General features: G+C 48.1%; 1 protein-coding gene across 2 annotated transcripts in view; it reads right to left on the minus strand.

Annotated features, from left to right (window-relative positions):
- Positions 1 to 24,156, minus strand: part of PPP1R16B (protein phosphatase 1 regulatory subunit 16B) — a 98,852-nt gene extending 74,696 nt beyond the window's left edge. The window contains exon 1 of one of the 2 annotated variants that reach the window (XM_057700746.1): positions 24,083 to 24,156. The gene's annotated coding sequence lies outside the window, so the exon portion shown is untranslated. Of the gene's footprint in view, positions 1 to 49; positions 115 to 24,082 lie in introns of those variants that run through there. The other variant, XM_057700747.1, reaches the window with a different exon arrangement.
- Between the last annotated feature and the right edge of the window lie 963 nt (positions 24,157 to 25,119).

Consider the following 25,119-nt stretch of genomic DNA (forward strand, 5'->3'; position numbering starts at 1 on the left):
GCAGGTTGCTGGGTACACATCTACATTTGTGTGCTGTGGAAACACTCACTGTGACAAAGGGGATAAGCACAGCCCGGGGCTTCAGCAAGTGACTGTTAATCTCCTGGGTTCCTCGCTTCGCTCTGGAGCTGCATATCCTCAGAAGGCTAAAGACCAGGATTCAGCCTTTGCCTGGACCCTCAGGAGCTCAGGGTGTGTCAGAATGTTCTTCAGGTCTCTCCCTGAAGAGACTGGAGCGTACACAGAAGGAACAGGGAAGAGGTTGGCTTGGCGATATCCAGAGGGCAAAGGCTCCTGGGGTCTGAGTGGACCTGATCTCAAGGATAACCATAAGCCAATGGCAAGGCTCAGCAGGAAACAAGCAAACTGCCCTTGGTTGCCTTTTGTTTTGTTTGGAGTATCTTGCAATGCTTTTTTAATTAACCTTTTCATTTTGAGATGATTATAGATATACATGCAGCCATAACAAATAATATGGAACGATGCTGTGCAAATTTTACCTAGGTTATCCCAATGGTAACATCTTGCAAAACTACAGTACAATATGGAAACCAGGAACCCAACACTGATACAACCTATCGATCTATTCAGATGTCCCCAGTTTTATATGTACTCATTTGTATGTGTGTGTTCAGTTTTAAGCAATTTTGTCACATGTGTAGTTTTGTGTATCCATCACCAGAGTCAAGATACAAGCAGTTCCATCACACAAGGATCCCTCATCCCCCTCTCCCAATGCACTCCGGTCCTTGCCCTTGTCAATCACTAATCTATTCCCCATCTCTTGAATTTTGTCACTTCAGAAATGTTATATAAAAGAATCAGACAGTGGGTAAACTTTTGGGATTGACTTTTTTCACTCAACATCCCTTGAGATTCATCCAAGTTGTTTTGCATATCAGTAGTTCATTCTTTTTCGGTTGCTGAGTGGTACCCCCACTTTATGGATGTGCCCCAGTTTGTTTATCCGTTCTCTCATTGAAGAACATCTGGGTTGTTTCCAGTTTGGAGCTAATACATTCATGTACAGGTTTCTGTGTGAGCATAGGTTTTCATTTCTTTGGAGTAAATGCCCAAGAGTACAACTGCTGGGCTGTACAGTAATTACATGTTTAGTTTTATAAGAAGCTGTCAAACAGTTTTCCAGACTGGCTGTACCATTTTTCATTCCCACCAGCCACATGTGAGTGATCCAGTTTCTCTGCCAGGATTTGGTGTGCTCACTGTTTTTTAGTCATTTAGATAGATATTCCTTTTTAAAAGTAAGGAGCTCAGAGGAGTTGAATTCACAACCACGCTGTATCATCATGATGGTTGGAACTCACTGGGAGCTAGTGGACCCCACATATTTACTTTTCCCCACTTCCTCAAGGAATCCAACAATGAAACCTGCCCTGTGATGAGTCCTGATTCAGAGATGGATCAGGGATCAACTCTGCCTTCTAAGAGACCCAAGTCTGCCTGACTGTCATCTATATATAAATTAATTTAATCTTTCTGATGACCTAATGAGATAGGCACTATTATCATCCCCATATCACAGATAAGGAAACTGAGGCACAGAGAGATCTACCCTATGTCATACAACGAGAAAATGGAAGAGTTATTCTGCCTAAGGTTATCAGGAAAGGCTCTCCAGAGTAGGAGGCAATTGATTTGAATCTCCAAGGATGAGTAGGAGTGCACCGGGTGAGGAGGGCAGACATGGGAGTTTGGCAATGTTCAAAGGCACGCAGAGGGGCTGAACACCATGGAGGGAATTCTGGGAACCAACACATACAAACATGGCTGTAAGTGGTTGGGGCTGCCCAGCCCAATGGGAACAGAAGTCTTGGAGGAAGCAGTGAGCAACTTGTGGTTCAAGGCCAGACAAACAGAAAGTCCCCTGTGGTCCACATCATATTTGTTTGCTTGCTTGGTTTTCAGTCCACACCATGGTTTACCGTATTGTCATTCATTGCTAATATTTAAAACATGAAGATTTGATATCCCAGATCAGATTTTCAGCTTTTCTTAGAACATCTCAGCATCTGGTCACACTGGGCTCACATGGCAACGATCAGCAGGTTTGGAGTAGGACTGTCCCCTTTAGATGGGGCGCATCTAATTTCCCATAGTCCCCACTGCCTCCCATTACTCCCACCTGATCTCCTTCACTAATTGGCATCACTTGCTAGCTCCTATGGTTCTTTCAGTTTGCAAGCTCTGCCTTAGGCGGAGTGAGACAGCAGTCTCCAAATATCCATAAGTCCAATCTGCACAAGAAAGAGAAGATAGTCTGTGAGTCTTCCCAATGCAGAACAGAACCAAGGTATAGGGGAGCAGTGGTGTAAACCCCCGAAAACAGGCATTTGGCCTCCAGAGCGGTCCAACAAGCAATTGAACAAGGGCTCATGGTCTAGTGGCTATCTCTGGAGGTTGCAAATTCTCTATCACTCACCAGAGAATACAATTTCCACTGATATCAGATCAGCCTAGGTATTCTGTACAATTTCTTTCAGCCTTAAGATTTTGTACACAGATGGTTACTCATCTCTTCCTTATTAAGTATTCACTGATCACCTACTAAGTGGGAGGTACCAAAAACATGCTAAGACTGAAGATAAGAATAATTGTATCAATCACCCTATTAAAGCCCTTAATCCTTTTCCAAGAACTTCCTCAGCCCTCATCCCAGCCAGCTGTTTCCCTAAGTGTAGAAAAAGAACCCATTCCAAGGGAATTTTTAAAAGTTCAGGACAAAACTTAATATAAGGTGGACTCAGAGACAGCAAGTTACCTCCTTTTTGCTTCTTTTTCAATCTATCAGAGTGTCTCCAGAAGAAAGTATCAGTTTGGTGCCATTAGACCTTTAACATTTTTATAACCATGTCAATTTTCCTTGTAAACAAAGAGAAAGCAGGCCTCAGGCTCACAGACTTGGGCAAGAAATGGTATCACAGATACAACGTAATAACAATGATTTTTTTTCCCCCTGTGGATTTGGTTTCACAGTTACTGTTTATTTATGGTAGTGATATAAAATTTCCTTTTTAAATAAATCCACTTCAATGGAAATCTTGCAAGGCAGTAGCAAAGAAAAATTAAATAATGGTATTTAGTGTGGCAAAAATTGTGATTGACATTTGGGAAACCCACCTGGCCACTGATCCTCAATGACAACAATCTTATAAAAGCAGTACTCATGGGAGCTCATGATCTCATCTGACAAATATTTATTGGACATCTTTCACATGGCCAGGACTGCACCAAGAGCTAGGGATACAGCAGGGTAAAGACAGGTACAGTCCCTGCTCATTGGATGGATGACAAAACAGAGGCACGAGGGAGTGGAGGATGCACTCACAGGATACAGGGACTGAGCAGTAACTTGAACCCCGGGCTTGACTCCCAGTGTACTGCTCCCTCCTTGGGCCCCCAAGGTGGCAGGCCCCATGCAGACAGAAGGCACTCACTGCTGTGCCTTCTCTGGCTTGGACAGTTTGCTTGGGTAAAGGAATTAAGGGCAGTTGCCCAGCCCCCTGGAGAAAGGTGAGGACAATGCCTCCCAAGGGCCAAAAAAGGGGGCCAGAGTACATTTTCTCTGACTTTGCTCTCTCTGCCAGCCCCCACCTAGCTCGCCCCTCTGGGTTCCCTGGAGCTGGGGCTCCAGGACAGCTCCCTCTTGACTGCTGGTTTTCAGGTGACCTAGTTTCCCCCAATAGACCCACACACCTCCTCCCACCCCCATCCAAGAAAACCCTGCTTGGTCTAATTAAAGAATTGCCATCAGTGCTGCTAACATAGCAGCTGCGCAGCCCCCAAGACAGGGCACTGGCCTGGGCGATGGGGCAGCCCGCAGCACCCTAAGAGCTTTGGACTGGACCCCTTGTGAGACCCAGTGCCTCTGCCCATACTTCCAGAAATAGCCCTGGTTGGTGACCAGGACACAGCCCAAACTGCCAGGACCCAGGAAAGTAATGACATCATCAACTCTTTTTTTTCTTTTAAGGGTAGGGGAGTTTTTATTTATTTATTTATTTATTTATTTATTATTAGCCATGCTGCGCAGCATGCGGGATCTTAGTTCCCCAACCAGGGATGGAACTGGTGCCCCCTGCAGTGGAAGCATGGAACCCTAACCACTGGACCGCCAGGGAGTTCCAGACAACATCAACGATTAAAGGGGATCCCCAAGAAGGACCTCATTTGGAGGAAAACCAGCTCCACGGAGACATATTGAGCCCAGTGTGTTGTGGAAGCATCCAGATGCACCATCTTGCAGAGAACTGGGCACACGGGGACGCGAGATGATGAAATGACCGGGCTGGAGTGGCGGGTGGGGGAGGGGTCCACAGAGGCCAGGTTGGGGTGAGGTTATCCAGGAAGTGTGTGTGCTATGAACAGAGAAATCAGAAGCAAGGGGAAAACAGGGTATGGTACTTCATTTTTCCAACCAACTGCTGTGTGAGGTTTGGGTGGGTGAACCAAAATAGCCTGACTGTGGGCAGCCCCAAGTCTGAGGCTGAGGCCCTGGACCTTCAGTGAGGCAGGAACAGACAATAGAGTGAGCCTTGATCCAGCCTCTGGTTGCTGTCTGACAAAGTGGAACTGGATTCCTGTTGGTGTAGCCACTAACCCTTGCTGCTGGCAGGAAAAAACCCCCAGCAGTGTAGGGAAGCAGGGGCTTCGCTCCAGAAGGTTGAGCCTTGAGGGGAAACGCGAGGAAGCCTGCAGGAGGCGGGGGGAAGTGGATGGGGGAATGGCCAGGGTGCACTACAGAACCCCTCCCCTTCCCAAAAGCGAAAAGAAAGCTATTATAGCAGTGTTGTTTCGGGGGATTATATGCCTCCAAGAAAACAAGAAGAGAAAGAAAGTCACGGGCCCATTAAAAGACACAGTTTGGTGACGGTTTTTGTAGTTTCCCCAGCATCACTCTGTGCTGGGCCCTGATTGGCCAGAGCCCACGAGCACTGGCCTAAGCCCGGCCAGAGTGATTGGTTGGGGGTAGGCACGTGACCTAAGCTGGACCAATCAGAAGCTCTCTCTTCCACGGCCCATGAACTGGAAGCATGAACCCCAGTTGCTGCTGGAAGCCATCTTGCCGTCAGCCATGCAGGAAGCGGGGCTTTCCATAAAGCCAATGCTTGGGAGTCAGAGGAGGGAAACAGGTCCTTTAATTCAGGAACCTCTGGATTTTATCCCTTTTATTATTTAAGCTAGTTAAGTTGAATTTTGTTACCTGTAGCCAAAAGTACCCTAATAGACACTAATGCTACTTTTAGGGATGCAGGAATGGGACCCCAGAAGGAGATGCTGCCTGAATCAGGATGAGTGGTCTCTTACTGGAATATATCACCAGATACCTCCACTTCCCCTAACATGGCCATCTTATGGCCCTCCAGCCCAAGCTGAGGGCCAGCCTTGGAGAAGGGCGGGAAGGCCAAAGCCAGGTCCCCACAGCAGCCCCACCCCCTGAGGTGGAGGAAGGGGACCCAGGCCTTGTGACGCCTCCATCCCTGGGGAACGGCTGATTGACACATTTTTGGACTCGAGCCTAGTGCCTTGAGAAAAACAACACGAAGGAAGGTGAATTCACATTGAAGAGACTTTAAAACATGAGTCAGACAGTGTCTCAGAGTTCACGCTGTTAAAAGAAAACGTTAAGTTTTGGGTTTTTTTTTTTTTTTTTCTTATTCTTCGGCTATTCTTCTCCACACAATATTGGCAGCAGCCTGGAGGAAGGCCGTGAGTGCTTGCGCCTTGTGCTTCCTGTACCATTGAGCACGAGGGAAAAAGGAAAACAAAACACTGCACCGGCTTTCCCTCCTCCCAGCTCACTTGGGACCCACTTTCTCTCCTAAAGGATGCACACCCCCGCCCTCCCACAACACGCTTCTTTGAATAATAGCATCATTTCCCCCTTCCTGCTCACTCCCCATCCCCCGGTATAAAGATGCTTTACCCATGAGCACAGAGATTTCTGGGGCCCTTGGTTCTCCAAATATCTGAATTAGAAATTAGCCTTGTACCCCTACCAACCCCATTCTCATGGGATTTTGTAGATTCTCTGTTCCACCCCTGCTGTAATGAACTGTCTAGATTTCAGGCACAGTCATAAGAGACAGACATCCTGGTTTTAAATCTGTTGTGGGACTCAGGTCCCCGAGGGTCTGCTCCTTAACTCTGCCTCTCCCAGCTGTGCTCCTTCATTCAGACCTCTGAGTGGTGGCCCTGGGCTTGACCTTGATTTCTCATTGTTCTCTGAAGCCTGTTTACTATAACCCAATTTGGCCAGACCTTTGGGGCAAGGGACAGGGATCGAGGAGAGGGGAGGGTGGCATGACTCAAAAACCACAAGTTCAACAAGAACGGAATGATTGATCAATCTACTAAAGCATCTTGAGCCCTCTCAGGAAAAGAATCATGTCCAGCATTGAGATAATAGCCCAGTTGACCTCTGTCTGAACTGGCTGGGCCATTTGGGAGTATAGAACCAGGCCTTAATGAAAGCCATGAATGAAGGTATTAGCTTTGTTCTCTAGAGGGCAGAGTTGGGATCATAGACAGGCAAAATGAAGACATAGGATCAGCCTAGGACTTCCCTGGGGGTCCAGTGGTTAAGACTCCATGGTTCCACTGCAGGGGACATGGGTTCAATCCCTGGTTGAGGAACTAAAGATCCTGCATGCTGCATGGCATGGCAAAAAAAAAAAAAAAAAGTAGGATCAGCCTGGAATGAGGAAAAACTAACACTGGCAATTCAACAAAACCCAGCCATGGTGTGATGCCAGGGTTCCCGCCACCAGGAACTCCGTGGCCACTCGTGAGGCTGCAGAGAGAGAAGGTCCGTGTAGGGTTGGAGGTAGGACTGGACCAGTGAGCCCCGATCCCAGTCTGGCAGACAGATCGTCTGTGTTAGGGGTAAGACTCTATCAGGTATATTTGGCGAGGCTAGACAGTGTGGAAGAACCATTCCAAGTAGATATTGAGTGATGATGTTTTGGAAGGTGAGGCAGCTGTCTCAGACTCAGCTCCGAGAAAACTTCAAAGGAAGCCACAGCTCGAACGGGTGAAGGAAAACCCGTGAACACACCCATCTTCCATGCTGAGCTTCTCCCCATGAACTTGAACCCACGGAGAGGCCCACATACTCATGGGTAAGAATGTCAGTGTGGGGGAGGCTGCAGGGGACAGAAGAAAGGTGCCAAGGATGGGGCACAGGCAAAGCTGACATGATGTCTATGAACACATTAGTCAGTCAGTCACGGTGCTAAGCCAGCCAGTCTTCTAAAGAAGCTTATGTAATAGCTAAGCACAGGGAAATGGGAGTCAAATTACACATACTGCTTCTCCTGGCTTGGGGGAGTGTGGTCCACCCCCTCCCTTGCAGAGAGAGAAAAACTCCCTTTGCAGCTAGAGGGATCATTTTCCAAAAGAGGCCACCTGTGGCCACAGCATGCACTCCTAGGTCACACATTTATTAAGCAGGGGTTGGCTCTTCACACTGGCTCAGCCTGGAGCAGTCTCGGCCACCGCTGCCTCCTTCTCTCAGCACGATATCCTTGGACAAGCTTTCCTCTCTTGTGCCAACTGTTAGGTTGGTGGTGATTTCTTGGAGCACTTTGAGGACAGAGGTTAGGAGGCCACATATGATAACAGGAAGAATGAATGCTGTGACTGGTTAGTAATGTCTGCCACAGGGGCTTCCCTGGTGACGCAGTGGTTAAGAATCTGCCTGCCAATGCAGGGGACATGCGTTCGAGCCCTGGTCCAGGAAGATCCCACATGCCTCAGATCAACAAAACTCCTGCGCCACAACTACTGAAGCCCACATGCCTAGAGCCCCTGCTCCACAACAAGAGAAGCCACCATAATGAGAAGTCCGTGCACAGCAACGAAGAGTAGCCCCACTCACCACAACTAGAGAAAGCCCGTGCACAGCAATGAAGACTCAATGCAGCCAAAAATAAAAAATAAATTTATAAAAAAATAAAAAGATAAAATAAAAGGATGTACATACCTACATAAAAGGACAAGGAGAAGAAGGAACTAGAAAAGAACTCTAGAAGAACCACAACTGCTTTAAAACATCTTCCTCATGAAATGCAAGATTTCAGAAAAATCCAAGGTATTAATGATCAGTGAGATAAGAGGCTATTTCAACTAACAGACCAGACAGATCAATTGGTAATAAAACAAATACTTGCTGAAATCAGTACAGAATAAAAATGTATGCTTAATGAAACTGAACGTAAGCACCACAGAACCTATAAAATGTGTAGATGAAATGAACTCAGAGATAAAGAATGCAGGGTTATAATGGCAGCTTCTTGCACAGCACATCTTCCATGGGTCAAATTCACTACATGTAACATCTCTTGGAATCATTGCACCAACTCTGCAATGTAGGTCTTGTTCCCATTTCAAAGAAGAGAAAACTGAGAGTCAGAGAGGTTAAGGAACCTGTAAGTAGGGCTATTCCAATTGTTTATGGCTGGCAACTCTTCTGATTAGTCAATCATATGCCATGATGGTTAAGTATCTTTTTATTCTCTCCCCTGCTTGAAAATAAAAGAGGAAATGTCAGACAGGAAAGATGGCCCACAAAAGCACGACTAGGAGCAAGAAGAGGAATCTTTGCAGGAAAATAAATTAAATCTACACAGAGGGAGGGTAATTGATTACAGTCATAACTTCCCTTGCTATTGGAGCTGTCATCACCTTTGGAGGCTTAGACAGGAAATATATGTATCTCATCCTGAATTTCATAAAAATCAGCCTTCCACACCCTGTGAGCTCAGCCCCCTATGACTACTGTTCCCTTTCTTGGTGAGCACTTTCCCATTTTCACTTCACCCAACAGCTCCCAAACCAGCTTCATAACAGCAACTGTCCTCTCTCCTCTCCTCTCTGGGAGATGAAGCTGTCAGTAGAATAAATCAGGAAGTTTCCAGACACACTTGGCATTTTGGTAAATGAAGTTTCCATCCAAAACACAGGCTTTGAAGTCTCTCTGTACGGGGTTTGTGACCTTCCAGGTCATCGTGCAGAGAGAAGCAAGCTGTAGGAGACTGCCTTTACATTACTTTCGTCCTTCCCCTCTTTGATCTCCAGCCAAAGTCCCTTCACTTTGATTCCCTCCTCTTGGCTCCTCTTGGGTGTATAGAGAACTCCAAGCTTGCCTCTGCTTCCCCTCTGATCAGCTTTATTTCTGCTGAAAATTCTCCATAAGCTATAGATTCAATCCCGTGAAAGTGATGGTACTCTCACAATTGAACTTATCTCCTCATGTTGAAATCTCAGGTTCACTTTGTTAGCAACTTTTGTCTACACTCCGAGCCCTAATAATATTTCAGACTTCTCACTCATCATTTTCTCCAGCAAATTACTAAACACTTTCTCTATTTTATGCCTGATGTCATCAACAAGTAACTAATTTCAGGGTTTTCCTCTGGCAGTTTTCTCCTCTAATTCACTTCCACTTTTAATTTAAAGCTGCATTCATTTAACCAATCAACAAATATTTATTGCCATCTACTATGTGCTAGGCAGTAAAGCTGGGGGGGAGGCCTAAGGGTCCCTAAAGATCCTTTAATGAACAAAAGTATTGATCAGAGGGGTTCTGCTTCTGGTAACAGCAGAGTAGCTCTTATTGGACCTACCCCCTCACATACAACTATTGTGAACTCTACACCACACACATGCACACATGCACACACACACACGAACGTGTAACCTATTGGAAGTCACTAGATTTGTTCAAGCACAAACAGCCAGAAACAGGAGGGGAGTCAACACTTGAAAGAAAGAAATTTGCACTAGGTGAATTCTGTGTTTTTGTAGCTTTTCACCTGAGGGCAGGCCCCAGTCAGTGCTGTACATGGTGGACGTACATGGATGAAAACCTTTGGATAAAAACTTGGGTGAAAACCTTTGCTCTTACTGTTTGAGGAATTAAAGGACAGTGTTCACAGTAACTACAGTTGGAAAGTGAGGAGAAACCACCCCAGAAAAGAGTCACAGATGGTAGCCCCAAATGCTGAGTATAAATTCTGTCCAAATCACTCTGAATGATGCATGTTCAGGGCAGGTTCCAAGCAGCCCAACCAAGGCTAAAAGAACTGAAGAAAGATTTCAGCTGCTGTCTACCCAGGGGAAACTGAATTTAGAGTTTGTTTGGTCAAGTTAACTGACATTTTTTAAAAACTCAGTTCTGTTCTAAGGAACTGTAATAGAACCAAGAGTCTCTTTAAGTCTCATTCACAATGTTCAAGATGTAACCTAAGACTACTAGAAAAAACATTTTTTAAGCAAAGCGGAAAGGAATTTCCCTGGCAGTCCGGTAGTTAAGAATCCATGCTTCCACTATAGGAAGTGCCAGTTCAATCCCTGGTTGCGGAACTAAGATCCCACATGCCTTGGTGTGGCCAGGAAGAAAAAAAAGCCAACAGGAAAATATGACTCAAACTCAAGAGGAAAGGCAACCAATAGAGATCTACCCCAAGATGACCCTTTATTTCCTTTAGGGGTATAAAGGAAAATATGCTTGTAATAAATGAACAAATAGGAAATATCAGCCACAACACAGAAACCACAAAGAAGAGACACAAAACTATCAAACAGATCAGCTAAATTCACACCAACACCTTCTTCTGCACCCATGTGAGTTGCACGTCTCACTAGGGCCAGTTACATAATTCTAATATCAACTTCAGTAACTTTTTTTTCAAGCACCTTCTAAGTGCCAGGTCTTGGGCAATCTTTGGGGAGCAAAAACACAACATGAAATCTTAAACCCTGATCCCAAAGGTCCGATATTTTCATCTGACAACATCTGTATAGACTACTTGTCATTTCTCATGTCCTCCCTTCTCTTTCAGGTCTTAAATTGGAAGAATAGATTGAAGTCCTGTCATGGGCTCTTTCCAGCTTCCAGATCACTGCTGATGGAACCATTTGCCCACATAAAGCACACAGGAATGAGGCACAGACTGTCAGGTTTAATACACCTCTACATTCTCCTTCCACAGAAAAAGCATCCGCCCCTGCTGATTAGACAGATCAAGTCTATAAAAAACTCTGGGTACAGACGTCAAAGAGAGTCAATGGGGAGGTACTTGCCTTTATAACATCTCTTTATACAGTTCCATTAATGTGTGTTTTGCTTCTTCAAAACCTGTCAGAAAAGAGGTTCTCAAACTTGGCTACAAACTTGGGATACCTGGAGATGCTGGGAACTTATATTAAAATTGCAGAGCAAGACTACTATATATGCACCAGGGTGGCCTTAAAAAAAAAAAAAAAAGACAAAATACCAGTGGTTGGCAAGAATTCTTATGAACTGAGTGGGAATATAAACTGGTATGGCCACTTTAAAAAACTGCTCAAGCAATATCTTCTGAAGCTGAACATATGATGCTCTGTAATCCAGCAATTTCATTCCTAGGAACAGACTCAACAGAAATTTCTATATACATTCACCAAAAGGCATCTACAAGAATGTTAACAGCACTATTTGTAATAATCCCAAAGTATAAACTATCCAAAATGCCCACCCAACAGTAGTTTGGAAAAAAAATTATGGTGTACTCACACAAGGGAACAGAGTCCAGCAGCATGGATGAGTAATATACAATTACACTTGACAATCTGGATCTCTCACATTGTTAACCAAAATAAGCCAAACACAAAGATGCATACTATATGACTCCACTTATGTAAAATTCAACAACAGGCAAAAGGAATCTATGTTGTTATCAATCATAATCGTGGCTTTGAAGTGGGGGTGACTGGGAAGGGACAGAGAAGGGCTTCTGTTTTTTGAGTAGGATATGGCTTACCTGGGCATGTTTGATCTGTGCAAATTCATTCACTTAGGATGTGGGTACTTTTCTGTATTTGTTTTACCTTAATAAACCATTAAAATTTAAAAAATACAGGGTTCCATCTCAGGAGATTCTAGTTTAGCTGGTCTGGGGTGCAGCCAGGCATTGAAATTTTTAAAAGCTCCCAGGTGAGTCTTATGTGCATCCAAGAACCACTGTCTTAGAACCTGGCAACTCTTTACTACTTATTTCTTGGAGCAGAAAGTGCTGCTGCTTCTCCAGAAGCTATAAAGCAGGATGTTTTCTGTAGAACACTAGTAGCTCCAGAGGAGATTAATAGGTGTTGCGTGGCAAAAGGGTTCCGTGGTGAAATAATTTGAAAAATTTTAATGATTAACTTTTATTGAACACTTACTACATTCCTAGAGCTAAGCTAAGCACTTTATCTATGCTATCTCATTTAAGCCCACAACAAGCCTATGAGAAAGGTACTATTAATCCTCATTTTACAGAAGAGTAAACTAAAGTTCAGTGAGGTTAAGTAATTGCCCAAGGTCACACAGCCGGTAAGCGACAGGGTTAGAATTCGAATCCACATTGGCCTTGACACTGAAGCCCATGCTCTGAACCACTGCCCTGATTTGCCTCTCCAGGCAGCACTTGTCTGCAGGACTTAACAGAGCTTTCATCTGGCTAATGTGAGCTGTGGGATGCCAAGACAGGAACATAGGAGGCAGCATTTCCCAAAATGGTCTCCTTGCCTCCATCTCTTACCTTCCAACCCACAATCCACACCACTGGCAGAGTTTTCATTCTGCACCCAAGTCTGATCCTGTATTTCCCTCATAGGGAAGCATTTAATGCCTCCCCATTGCCTGTAGAGTCAAGTCTAAACTTCTTAGCCTCACAGACCAGACCATCCAATATCTGGCCTTGACATGTTCAGCTTTATCTGCAGCCATCCTGACATCCTTCCCCCTCACCCTAAAGACTACTAAACACTCAATTTTCCAGCTACACTTAATAGGTCTGATGGATCCACACCCCCACAATGGTAGCCACCATTTGCTGAGACTCTGCTATGCATCGGGTACTACCTGTAAATTAACTGTAATCCTCACAAGGAGCCTTTAAAAACAGGTCTCATTATCCCCAGAAGATAGATTAGGAAATGGAGGCTCATCTTGACATGCCCAAAATCCAACTAGTGAGTGGCAGAACTAGGATTTGAACACAGATTTAGATTTCTCCTCTACAAAGCCATGGAGCTTTCACTCCACCACACCTACCACCTCACCTTCCTTCATACCCTTCCTTCATACCCTTCCATAGAGTGGCACTACCCTTCTTCTCTCCACGTGGCAAGCTCTTTCTTGTTCTTCAAGAGCTCACGCAAGTGCTGTAATGATAATATCTATCATCTCTTAAGTGCTTTCCAGGCACCGTGCTCAGCACTTGACCTGCCTCATCTAATTTACACAATACTGTCTCCATGTCCCTTTCATTGCCTCCGAATTGCTCTGTATCTGCCTTGTGCCATTTGGGTTTCTTTCTCCTCTCTAGTTCCAAAGCATTTGACCACATCTCTATTGTGGCTCTCAACTAGTAATTGTTAGTTTCAGATCTGCCTCTTCCATTGGACTAGATGCTCTCAAAAGACAAGGAATATATGTTATTCACCTTTTCATCCCACCCTAGAGTCACCCTGCATGATATTCAATAAATGGGAGATGGTAGACAGGAGGGTGGGAGACCAAGAGACTGAAATACACTGACATTATTCTATCAGTTGTATCACAGGGATTGGTCCTCTGTCTTGGAATCAGAGCTATAGCATCAAACCAGACAAAATAGACCCGGCTGTTGGGGGAAGATGGGGGCCAGATCCTGGGTGTACCTTACCAGGTCCCTGCCTTGCCATCCATGAAAGGATGAGTCAGGACATCCTCTGGCTCCACAGTCTCTTTTCAACTCTGCAAGCTTTGCAATTGGCTTTAGAGATCCTGGCTTAGAAGGTTTGCTGTAAAATGATGGTTAGTTTCATTCCACAGCACTGTTTCAGATATTCTCAATTGCTTCTTTTGTTTTTAATTGTTATTTATTTTATTTATTTTGGCTATGTTGGGTCTTTGTTGCTGTGTGCGGGCTTTCTCTAGTTGTGGCAAGTGGGGGCTACTCTTCATTGTGTTGTGCAAGCTTCTCATTGCGGTGGCTTCTCTTGTTGTGGAGCACGGGCTCTGGGCGCACGGGCTTCATTCAGTAGTTGTGGCACATGGGCTCAGTAGTTGTGGCACACAGGCTTAGTTGCTCCTCGGCATGTGGGATCTTTCCAGACCCGGGATCGAACCCGTGTCCCCTGCATTGGCAGGCAGATTCTTAACCCCTGTGCCACGAGGGAAGCCCCTCAATTGCTTCTTGCCATGTGTTGTTCTTAAGATATCCCAAGTGAATGAAGAGCTACTTGAGACAGGTGGCTCAAAGAAAATGTATAGATAAGGCATGGCTCCCCACAGGTAGGAAGATCAGGTGGTCATACCCCTTTCTACATAGATCTATTCTTCTTGAGTGGGAGGCGCTTTTATAAGACAGAGACATCTTTGATGCTCTTTCATTCACTGAATGCCATTGTGTGCATCCAACCTACAATGGGCACTGTTCAGAACACATGTCCTCGCAACCACTGGGGAAACCGCCAATTCATGCCACCCACGTCCAACCTCTATGAGCTCCAAGGTTGTGGATTTTTTTAATCAATTAATTTATTAATTGGCTGTGTTGGGTCTTCATTGCTGTGCACGGGCTTTCTCTAGTTGCAGTGAGCAGAGGCTGCTCTTCGTTGCGGTGCAAGGGCTTCTCATTGTGGTGGCTTCTATTGTTGCAGAGCACAGGCTCTAGGCACATGGGCTTCAGTAATTGTGGCATGTGGGCTCTACAGTTGTGGCTCACGGGCTCTAGAGAGCAGGCTCAGTAGTTGTGGTGCACGAGCTTAGTTGCTCCACAGCATGTGGGATCCTCCTGGACCAGAGATTGAACCTGAGTCCCCTGCACTGGCAGGCAGATTCTTAACCACTGCACCACCAGGGAAGTCCCCAAGGTTGTGGGTTTTTAAAGCCAGCCTTCTGTTCTCTTTCCACTTTATGTGGAAATGTGTATAACATACACATTTGCCCAGGTAAGCATGAGCGGTAATCAGCACCAGCTGCAAACTCAGCTGGGTTTCTGCACAGCCTCGCTCAAACAAACCTCATTAGTAAACATGGAAACCACCAAAAAGTCTATTTCAAAATGACTTATCCCTTCCTAGCTGCCCATCTCTTCTGCTGCCAACACTAGGGGTAAGCTGCGTGATTTTTCTGCTTCTAAGTCATTTTATTTTGAGGATTTGAAGTATCCCCCCTCCCACTGGGACATAGTGTATGCTGTATTTTACAAATTCATTTGTGATACTCATGAAGAGTTTATCAACAGAACTTCACTTAAACATTTCTCTAGCACAGCTTGAATCATGTCGCTTTGTTCTTATTTTATTTGTCTACCTGTCTGCTTCCTTCAGGAGACGGGGACCAACCTGAGGGCAGGAACTGGTTTAATTTAATTTTATATCTCTAATTCCAAGCATCAAGCCAGGTAAAATGTAGTTCTTGAACATCTAACAGTCTTTATGTAGCCACAGTCTAAAGGGTCACAAAATCTGAAGTACTGTGGAACTTGACTCAGAAACATCCTATTTTATTCCTACCTGACTGGCAAAAATTAGTTACTTATTACTCAGTGTTGGAGAAGGGGCTGGGGAAAGAGGCAGTCACACACATGGTGGAGGGAGTAGAAATTGGTTTGTGGGACTTCCCTGGCGGTCCAGGGGTTAAGACTACACGCTTCCACTGCAGGGGGCACGGGTTCAATCCCTGGTCAGGGAACTAAGATCCTGCATGCCACGCCAAAAAAAGAAAGAAAGAAAAGAAAAGAAAGAAAAAGAAATTGGTTTGGCCTCTTGGGAGGACTTTGACAATGTCATAGTTCAAATTGGAGGGTATTTTCCGTACAGATAAAATCATACCAGTGTACAAAGATACATGCTTTATAAGCAAGGATGTCATAGCATCATACATGTGTAGTAGAAAAAAAAAAACTGGAAATAATCGTCACCACCAGCAAGGGACTAGAAAACAAATTACGGTTAATTTTTATTACAGGCATATCATGTGGCATTTAGGACTGAGGTGTACCTATACATGTTGACATATGCTAAGATAAATTAGCTGAAAAAGGAAGTTTCAGAAAAGGGTTGTACAGATGTGTTAAAAAGAAAAAACGATAAACATGTAAATGCATGTGGATTTGTATATGCATAAGAAATTTATGGAAAGACATAAAACATTCAGGGATTTCTTCTTAGGAAAAAGAAATGAGTGGATGATGATTGGGGAATTTTCCCTTTCCATTTTCCACATTTCTGTCCTGTTTGAATTTTAATAATGAGTGTGTCTTCTTTTTATAATTAAAAAGCATAAAATACAGCAATAAGAAAACAAAAGCTTGATCCCGTATGTACAAAAAGAAAAAGATAAGTGAAATTCTGGAGAAACTCTTCCCTGTTTCTTTACGAGGCAACAGGCAATGACTCTAAGGTATTTGCTCTCCGCCCAGTCCACGGGGAAGCCGGTGACGACTACAGAGTTCCAGAAAGGAATCTGGGGACAGGGAAAGTCATCGAGAAGAGCCAAGAGCCCTGAAGAAAGTAAGTGTGAGAATGTGTGCCTTTTACTTGCTCTTGGATGACAGGAAATAAAGCCAGTTCTGATTGAGACTCGGAAACATCCTGGGAGCCAAGAAATTCTGAGAACTCACCAGGCTGGCATGGACACTGGGGCCCGTAACCAGCGCCAAGAAGCAAAGGCTAGGAATGCCTAGGTAAGTAACAGACACAAGTAACCAGGTGAACAAAACAGCGGAGCCAGCCCCCAGGGATGTAAGTGACACAGGGCTCTGCTCACCTATCCCCTCTGCTCCGAAGCTGTGACTCCTAGAGGCTGACTTCGCTGCAACTAATGTAATGATTATTGTTTGTATATATCGAGTACATCCTATGTGCCAGGGACAGGCTAAATAATCATTTCATCCCATACTATTATTATTCCTATTTTACACATGGGGAAATTGAGGCTCAGCGAAGTCAGCAAATAACTTCTCAAACTTACAGTAAGTGGTAGAGGCAGGGATCCAGCCCAGGTCTGACTCCAGAGCCAGCCAAGGTCACTGCTAGCCTTTCCCCCATCTGGGGAAGAACTAGAGAAAGGCACTCCCTAAAGGCAGGGACAGCTTACGAAGTGCATCTGCATTTTGCCACAAGTCAGAGAGCATCATGATTAAGTTAAAGGACTTGGAAGCTAGATGTCCTGGATTCAAATCCTGACCACCACTTACTGGCTGTGTGACCTGGGGAAGTCATTGAACTTCTTTGTGCCTCACTTTCCTCAGCAGTAAAATCAAGGTCGTAGTGAGGCCACCTCTTGGAGTTGCTAGGAGGACTAAACGGTAAATAGTGCTTGGCTCATAATAAGTACTAAATGTTAACCATTATTATTAATATTAAGAAAAGATGCCCTTCCTTCCAGGCAGATGCAACCCTGCAGGGAACAGAGCTTGGCAAGTGGAGCGAGCGAGATTTCGGCCCTTCCATCAGCCGGATGCCATCAGGCAGTACTCAACTTTACAACCTTACACCGGGTCTCCTGAGCAATTAACTTCCATGTGCTGCCAGCTCTTCCTCTCAGCTTCCCCTCTGCGAGCCTGGCTGTGAATCAGAATCACCTGGCACACTTTTTAAAAATACAGACTCCCAGGGCCCCACCTCGGCTGGTTCTGATGCAGGCAGGCTGGGCTAGGGCCCCAGGATCTGTGTGTTTAACAAGCCCCAGGTGACCAGGTGACCCAGGAACACTATATCCCTGGACACAAGTTTCTGGAAGCCGTAGAAGCCCCTCATGCCTGTTCTGGCTTTTTCTGTGGCTCCTTGGGAGCATTTTACAGAAACCCCAAGATGACTGCGAGCAAGTTCGAGGCATGTGCTCAAAATCCCTTCCCCCATCAGAATAAGTTCTAACCCATGTGCACCTTTCACCTGTCCAAACATACTCTGGGGCTGATCTTTTCCTTCAAACTCCCAGAAAGCCCCAGAAAAACAGCCTCGTCCTTTCAATAGGCCAGATCCATGCTCAGAAGCCAGCCTGGGGCTCACGGTGACCCTCTGCTTTAATGAATTATTTATTTCAATGTCCATGTGAAAATAAACCTTCCCACTAAATTGAAAAAGAGACAACAACTCTGACCTCTATAACTCTGGGGCGGAAACCGTTCCCTTCTTTTGTGCGTAGTCGTGACCCCTACTTCCCTGGCCAAAGCCATCCAAAGACATCAAATGCCCAAAGAAAACAAGGCATGTCTTCCTGTTGGCCAAGCTTCAAGTTATCAGGCAGATTTCACACTGGAGCTTGACCTCATTAATCCAAGGCCTATCACATTGCTGTAAATGTCAGTGGAAAAATAGCCATTCAGTGGGTTTCCTTCATTCCACCAGAAAGGGAAAAAAACAGGAAGCTGACAGCAGCTGCGCCCCAGCTTGGCAAATCCCAAGGGCGCAGCTGATAGGGCGTTCCTTGTGAGCACCTACATTCCTCTGCCCCAGCCTGCTTGTCCAGATAAAGGTGGGTCCTGCATCCATAGGAGCAAAATGCAGCGGTGATCATAGAAACAGTGCTGATAATTCAGGCCCCCAAGGACCTGCCTGGGAAGGAAAATAGCTTGGTCTGAATTTCTTTGGGCTGAATGACCAATTGGCTGTTCATCATTCAAGTTCATCAGAATCGCTTCTGTCCATTCAAAACGTCCTGCAAGCCAAACCTCTGGGACTCCAAGGGACATAAAACCTTCCAAGTCCTCATTCATCCCTTTAATGCATATCAATTGTCTCCTGTGTGCTGGCCATCATGCTGGGCAACTGGGCACACAGGGCTGCATGAATCAGACACCATCACTGACCTTAGGGGCCTCGCGTCCAGGGTAAGCTTTCTCAATTTTGGCACTGCTGACATTTGGGTTCGGACCATTCTTTGCTGTGGGGGGCTGCCCTGGATGCTGTAGGATATCTTGCAGCATTCCTGGCCTCGACCCGCCAAATGCCAGTAGTTCCCGCCCCCTCTGCACTTTCCCACTTGCGACAACCAAAAATGTCTCCAGACATTGCCAAATATCCCTTGAGGGGCAAAACTGCCCCCAGATGAGAACCACTGGCCTGGGGGGGAGACAGAGTAAAAGAATCATGACCACAAATAGCCATATATGACAATTACGATAAGTACCATGGAGGAAAATTTTGTGGATATTACACCCATATATCTACGACGTGGAAGTCAATTTTACGTATGATTACAAGTCCTCATGACAACTCTGAATTTCATATATATATACATAAAATAGAGACAACATCTGTATTTCCGGATGAAAAAACTGAGGCCCAAGGAAGTGAAGAAATTGGCCAATGCCCAAAAGCCAGTGAAAGCCAGAGACAGGATTTGGACCTTGGCCCTGAACTTTGCCTCCCATGGAAAAGGAAATTCGAGCCTTTGTTTTGATGTCTTCTGTAATCAGGTAGGGTGTGTGGTCACGTGATGCTCTAACCAGCCATCCTAAAAGACTCATTCCTTCCTGGGGTCATCGTGGAGCTCAATTACCACCTGCTGCATCAATCAAGCTGCAAACTGCCTGCGTCAAGGCACGTTTATGAGACTCCAGCAGGCCGAGGAAGGCCGCCCTGAATTCTGAGACAACCAAGAACAGCTCCCCATCGCCAAGCGCCTGCACTTAGGGCCTTCCCTAAAATCAGCACTGGGAGAGAATGGGGCAGGTACCCAAAGCACAGCCCACTGTGACCCATCTCCAAGGTGCCTACAGCCCAGCATCTGGGTGTACACAGTGAAAGAAGCCAGATATTCTGCAGTCAGCTTTCTATATTTACCAAAAGCATGAGTGAGGTAGTACACATAGCACAGAACAACTTTGGAGACCCTCAGACATGAGTTCCTGCCACTTATGAGCTGCATGCCCTTTAGCAAATCACCTCATCCTCTGTGCCTCAGTCTCCCCTTCTAGGCAGTGAGGATAAATGCACCTACTTCAATGAGTCGGTATGAGGATTCCATGGCAATACAAGCAAAGACCTTGGACAGTGACCAGGATCCAGAAAAGCACTTGGTACCCTATTATGGTCAAGAAGGAAACGAGATCGTGATGCTTCCTCCACCCACATCCCCTTCCTTCTAATGAGACCACATCCCCGGGAGAGAGAAATAGGTGCAGAAGTAGCAAAAGCATCTCAGGAAGAAGGAGGGCACCTCTGTGCTTTCTGGGTAGAAGGAAGAGGAAAGGACAGTTAATGTTTTGGCAAACACGCACAGACGAGTGCTTCCTCGCCTGCAGAAGTTAATTCTAGACTGCGATCAGACAGTTCTGTTAGCTGCAGAGGGCCTGCTTCGGGTGAGTGAGCATTTAATCATTCGGGACCCCTTAGCAGGATGGCCTCGCTTCCTGGTCTTGCTTCCTGCCTCTGCCTTCGTCACGCCCTATAGTGACAGCGCTCCAGCTCTAACTCCTGCCCCCTGCTCTCCGAGACACCAAGCACTTTTAAGCCTCTGTGCCTTTGCACAAGCTGTTTTCTCGGCTCAGGCTGCCCAACCCTCTATTAGCCGCCACCTGGAAAACCGTCTCTGAAGGGCTCAAATGTGCTCCCACAGCAAAATTTGCCCACCTGCTATTGGTCACTGCAGACTCATAATAATAGCAGCCAACATTTGCAAGCACTGATTAATATCTAGAAGGCTCTGAGCTGAGGTTTTGGTCCATGTGGTCTCACTTTTCTCCTCACATCACTGCCCTAGAGGTAACACATCTGTCCAACACCGCCCAGCTACAAGGTGTCAGATTCAGGAATGAAACCTAGGTTTTTTAGCTGAGCCCACCTGTTCATCCATCCCTCTACTCTTCATTCCACTTCTTGCCAGTGAAGCTGTGTCCTCACTACCACCTTTTGCTCATAGATTGAAAAGCCTGAGAACTGCCTTATTCATCTTGAAATCCCTCGCTAAGCACAAGGTCTAGAATGCAGTAGACATCTGTTGAATGAATCAACAGATCCTGCAAAATGGCAGGCAGATGAGAAAAGCTAAATGACAGACTTCCTAGAGACAGGCCCATGCTGGACTTGAATTCCCGGAAATCAGGCCCCCATAGGCTGAGGGGCTTTCCCTGTCCTGTTAGCTAGAGGCAGAAGAGTTCCGACTGGAGGTGGGGGTGGGGGAACCTGTGAGAGCCCAATGCAAAGGAGGAAATGGTAGTGATGGTGGTGATAACCATTTCCTGCATTCCTGCCCATACCAGGTGCTGCACTAAGTGCTTTCCGTGCATAATGGGCTCAGAGAACTCTCACAACCCCACAGAGCAGGCATTACTATCACTCCCATTTTACAGATGAGAAAACCAGGAGTCTGAGAGAATAAATAATTCACCCAGGACACAGAGCTTTTAAGTAGAGAGGTGTAATTTGAACTAGACCTATCTGGCTCACTTGCTCTTCAAACTTTGTGGCTTTCTGTAGGAGGCAGGCTTGTCCAAGCCCTCCTTAAATCCCAGCGTCTAGGATGGACTCAGGGTAAAGAAAGTCATCCTAGCCTCTGCTAGAAGAATGCCACTTGGGACCCACTATACACCAACTAATTCAAGTCCTGGGTGCAGGTGGCATGGGGGTCAGGGTGGCTAGATTGGCAGAGGGGTCAAGGTTGGGGGAGGTTCCTGAAGGTCCAAACACGGCACAGGAATCCAGGTATGTGCCTTCCCTGATCCACAAAACCACTCTGCCTGCAGCCTCTGTTGGTTAGAGAAAGCTGACTCTGGAATGGGGCAGGTTTTGAGAAGAACTTGGGGCCCTAGTTTCCAAAGAGTCCAGATGAGTTCTGCAGGTTACTGCCTTGAGGGAAAATCCCACCTTCCTGCATCAGCCTGTGGCTCAGGCTCCCGAACAGACTTAACAGCCGGATTAGAAATTAACCTACACTTCAGCATCAATTACCAAAGGGAGCGAAGTCTGCGCATATACTGGGTCTGGCCTGCTATGTCCCTCCATGCCAGGGAAGATTCAGAGAGCACAAGGATGCGAGGAGCCCCAACCCAGAGCCCGCCGATGACTGGCACAATGAGAGGAGACCAAAAGAGGGGTGGGAAGGATCAAGTGGTCTTCCGGAAGGAAGACATTTCAGAGGCTGGGAAGAGCTGGGACCAGGAGAGGGGTCAGGAAGGTTCCAGGCAGGGGGACACTGATGGATAGACTCTAGCTGAAGGTCCAAAGTGGCCTGGTTGACGTTTTGCTCCAACATGCTGGTGGCAGGTGGGAGATGAGGGACTGGGGGATTGTGTGGGAAAGTCGGGCAGCAGGCTGAGAGCTGAAAGGACTCACCAGCGCCCACCAGCCGCCTGCAAGCTGCCTCTTTATGACAGAGCTGGGGGAAGAAGATGTGGAAACTCCCCCAGCCCCTGCAGAACCACCCACCAGGGCTCCACTCCTGCTCCTGCCTAAAAAGAGACACGCCCCACTCCAAAGCGTTCTGAAAGCCGCTGGTATTAACCCAGGAGCGTTCTGGCTGCCGTGCACCACTGCACCCAGCACCTCACACGGTCCTCTCCCCATCCTCCCACGGCCTGATTAGCCCCATTTCCTAGAGACAACTGAGGCTCCGAGGCCAAGTGCCTCGCCCTCGGGAAGAGAGCTAGTCACTGGCTGAGCTAAGAAGCTTTACGACAAGTCTTGGTAGACGCCTCCCAGATGGAGGGCTTTCCTCCGCTGCTTCACCAGCCACAGGAAATGGCAGGGCCCACAGGAAAGTACCCCCGCGGGCCGAGGCGGCTAACGGCAGGCCCTTTCCCGGGAGAGCCCTGCGGGCATGGGCGCCTGGTACCTCGGGGCCCCGGGTCCTCCACAGAGGGCGATTCAGAGGCGGCACCTGGTGCCCGGGGCCGCCGAGAGCTGGTGGGCGCTTCTGACAGCGAGAACAGGGGCCTATTATGTGGAATCCAATCACATGGGCGCACAAGCAGCTCGGCTTTCGGTTCTAAGAAACGCTTACGGAGCCGCGTCTCTCTCTCCCCGGGCTCCTGAGATGCCCGGGAGCACCGCGTCTCGGGTTTTTCGCGCTGCCCTCCCGGGAGGGCCAGATCCAAAGCTCCAATTAACCGCCCGAGGCTGGGAGCTGCATCATCAGCATCTCCCGCTAAGCCGGTCCGGACTGGAGAAGGAGGAGGAGGGAGGTGGGGAGTCGGCCTCAGGGAAGGAGGCGGGCGGCGAACGCCCCTCACCCCTGGCTCTCCACTCGGGACGGTCTGGGCAGCTCAGCCTGGGCGCTCCGGGTGACCTTGGGGAGACCCCTCTGCGCGACCTCTCCGGGGAGAGCTGCACAGTTTCTGCCCATCCTAGGCGCTCGGGGGCGCTCCTCCGGCCGGAGTCGATGCGCGGGACCCGGGAGGAGAGGAGCGCTCCAGGCGCGGGGGACGGAGCCGCGGGCGCGCGGCGGCCCTTCGGAAAGGCCGGGAACCACCACGCGTCGGGTCTCCCCTGGGCCGCTGGGCGCTGTCAGCTGGATCCCGCAGGGGGGCGGGTCTGCACGCGGGGGCGCCTGCCCTGGGGACCTTTCCCGCCCAGGCAGGAGAGCTCCCGGCGCCCTGCCACCGCCTGCGGGGACCAAGCGCCGCCACGCGAGGGGGCGGCGCCCCCGTGCCGGGCCCGAGGCTGGGGCTGTCTGGGGCGGGTTGTGGCTGCCCCTGCCCGGCATTGCGCCCCCCGGCAGACGGCGGCCCAAGAGCCCAGAACCCGCCGGGGAGCCCCCTGCCCGCCCCGAGATCCGGCCACGGCGGCCCCAGCCCACAACCTGCCGATGCGCCCGGTACCCCGGCCTCGTCTCTGGCGTGTAAGACCCGGGAGAACGCCCCCACCCCAGCCTGACTCCCCAGCCCTGGGCTCCCGGTACCCGCCTTTTCAGTCTCCCCCTCCGCACCGCCCCTCCCGCCCCCCCCCCCCCCAAATTATCTTCTGCCGCCGGCGCTTCACCGAAGCGCCCCACACACCCCGAGCCAGACCCTCAGAGGCTGGGACCACCTCCCCGCCGCGACGCTCATCCCCCGCCCTGTGAAGCCGCAGAGCGCAGGGAGGCAGGCGGCGCCGCCGGGGAACTCACCCGCTCTCCCGAGCCCTGCCCCGGGCGGCTCCCGGCCCTGGCTCGGTCCGTGCGTCCACGAGCTGCAGCTGCCGGTGCGGCTACAGAAGCCTGCTCGGCACCGCCGCGAGCCTCCGCGCCGCCCCTCGGCTCCTCCCCCAGGGCGGGGCCTGAGCTCGCGGGAAGGGGGTGGGCAGGCTAGACTCGACCTGGCCTGCCAGGGAGCTCCGGGAGGGTCCCCGCGCCTCCGGGTGCCCCCTCGCCCCTACCCTTTGAGCAGCTGGAAACTGAAGGCGGATGAGACGCGACCAGGGTTCGGAAGAGTTTTCCTTACGGGCTTCCTCCCACCGTCCAACACCACTACCTTGGGAAGCGGGAAGCCCAGACTGTATTCATGCTCTCACTTGATGGAAGGGCATCATGAAGCCCAGAGAACCTCAGTAAACCACCCAGGGTCACACAGCATTAGGACCAGTGCCAGCAATTCAAGTCTCCTACCTTTAAGTCTGAGTCAGAAGGCTTCCTAGGACCAAGGAGCCCAACCAGCAGGCCTTGCCCTGGGGACGGGTCTGTGGGAGCAGGTCCCCCAACTGAGGTATGGGAGACGAGAGCCAGACTAGTGGAAGAATGGGGGCCGTGGCCTGCGACGTAGAATCGCATCATTTCCTCTTTCTGGTAGGAAAGGAGGTGAAGTGAAGGAGGAAGGAAGTGGTCGTACCTCCACTGACGTCTGCCACTGTTTGGGAGGTGCAGGATCTAGAAAGGGCCTGCCTCCCTAAAATCTAACGCTAAAAATCAAAAGCAAAACACACCCGGTGGCGTCTATCAAGGAATTCAATCCTCTTTCCTGGGCCCCTGCACTCAGCACCATCTTTTCTTTACAGGACAATGGATTTAACTATCTTTAAGTTGCTGTTGAGAAGACCCTTCTCTCTACCTCCACCCCCACCCCCCAGGATGAGAAGAGAAAGTTAACAAACAAAAGGGGAAAAAATCCATCCCCAAACATTCTCTGGAATCCACACTCACTGAACACTGGCTTTAGAACAATAGAGTTC

The sequence above is a fragment of the Hippopotamus amphibius genome, chromosome 12 (assembly GCF_030028045.1).
Source record: "Hippopotamus amphibius kiboko isolate mHipAmp2 chromosome 12, mHipAmp2.hap2, whole genome shotgun sequence".
NCBI lineage: Eukaryota > Metazoa > Chordata > Mammalia > Artiodactyla > Hippopotamidae > Hippopotamus > Hippopotamus amphibius.